Below are 1,532 nucleotides of genomic sequence, written 5' to 3' on the forward strand. Positions count from 1 at the left end.
CCCTTACCGGTCATCTTTATATGGGGGGGGAGGAACTTTGTGATAAATGTTTTTTTTTTTTCTTTTTTGTCTTTTTTCGTGACGGGTAACGGGATCGCAACCCTCAGTGTCGCACCCGCACCACGCTCAACCAGTGAGCGGACCAGTCTCTATATGGGATCCGAACCCTCGGCAGGAGCGCCACCGCGCTCTCAAGCGCCGCACTCTACCGAGTGAGCCACCGGGCCAGCCCATAAATGTTATTATTTTTTTTTTTCTTTTTTCGTGACCGGTAACGGGATCGCAACCCTCGGTGTCGCGCCCGTACCGCGACCGGCAACGGGATCGCAATCCTCGGTGTCACACCCGCACCGCGCTCAACCAGTGAGTGGACCGGTCTCTATATGGGATCCGAACCCTCGGTGGGAGCACCACCGCGGTCCCAAGCGCCGCACGGAGTGCGCCACCGGGCCGGCCCCATAAATGTTATTTTTAAAATGCTCTTTTGCTATCACTATGTCTTGTTATACTGAACACATGCTGTAAGTAAATTAGTGGTGCAGTGCGTTACCCCAGACCTCATGATGGCATTGACTATTCAGATGAATAGGATTAATGGGTATATTAGGTTCTTTGACAGTTTGCATGAGTGCAGAATCTCTAGGCATAGTGCCTCTGACTAAGAAAGTATAATGACAGAGATTATAAAAAGTGTTTCAGAGGGCCGGCCCGGTGGCGCACTCAATAGAGTGCTGCGTTGGGAGCGTGGCGGCACTCCCGCCGAGGGTTTGGATCCCATATAGTGACCGGTCCTCTCACTGATTGAGCGTGGTGCGGGCACAACACCGAGGGTTGCGATCCCGTTGCCAGTCGCGGTATGGGCGTGACACTGAGGGTTACGATCCCGTTACCGGTCACGAAAAAAAGACAAAAAGGAAAAAAAAAAAGTGTTTCGGAATAAGTAAATTAGAAATATGTAAGTTGTCATCTTTAGGTTATCTTGACAAAATTTGTATCTTATTAATCTAATGAGTCCAAAAAAATGATATTCAATTTTATTCATAAGGGAGAATTATCAGAATTTTTTTAAAAAACTATGTAGAAAATATTCATTAAGAAAATATCTGAGTTGTAATGAAATTCACATCTTGGTTAAGAATTTGTGGGATGGAAAATAGGTTTCATCTCAAGTACTATCTCCCATTGATTGAAAATGGCTGCATGAAATGTAAAAGTAAGAGAGGGCTCAGTGACTGGGCTCAGGGGCAAAGTGCTGTGACCGATTTCCACTGTTTGTCATGAGTACAGGAATTGGGAATAGTAGTACTAGTCATCTCTGGAACGTCATAAGGGGATTGGTGTAGGTAAACAGGTGCACAGGTAGATACTCAACTGAATGAAGAATAATCCTCTTTTAGGATTATGGAATTTTTAATTATTATTATTATTTTTTTTGTCTTTTGTCTTTTTCCGTGTCTGGCAACGGATCGCAACCCTCAGTGTTGCCCCCGTACCGGACCGGGGACCGGCAACGGGATCGCAACCCTCGGTGT

General features: G+C 46.0%; 1 protein-coding gene across 3 annotated transcripts in view; it reads left to right on the plus strand.

Moving 5' to 3' along the window:
- The window catches only part of LIN9 (lin-9 DREAM MuvB core complex component), a 75,977-nt gene that overhangs the window by 44,923 nt on the left and 29,522 nt on the right, over positions 1–1,532 (plus strand). The window lies entirely within an intron of this gene.

The sequence above is a fragment of the Galeopterus variegatus genome, unplaced genomic scaffold (assembly GCF_000696425.1).
Source record: "Galeopterus variegatus unplaced genomic scaffold, G_variegatus-3.0.2 Scaffold2162, whole genome shotgun sequence".
Taxonomy (NCBI): Eukaryota; Metazoa; Chordata; class Mammalia; order Dermoptera; family Cynocephalidae; genus Galeopterus; species Galeopterus variegatus.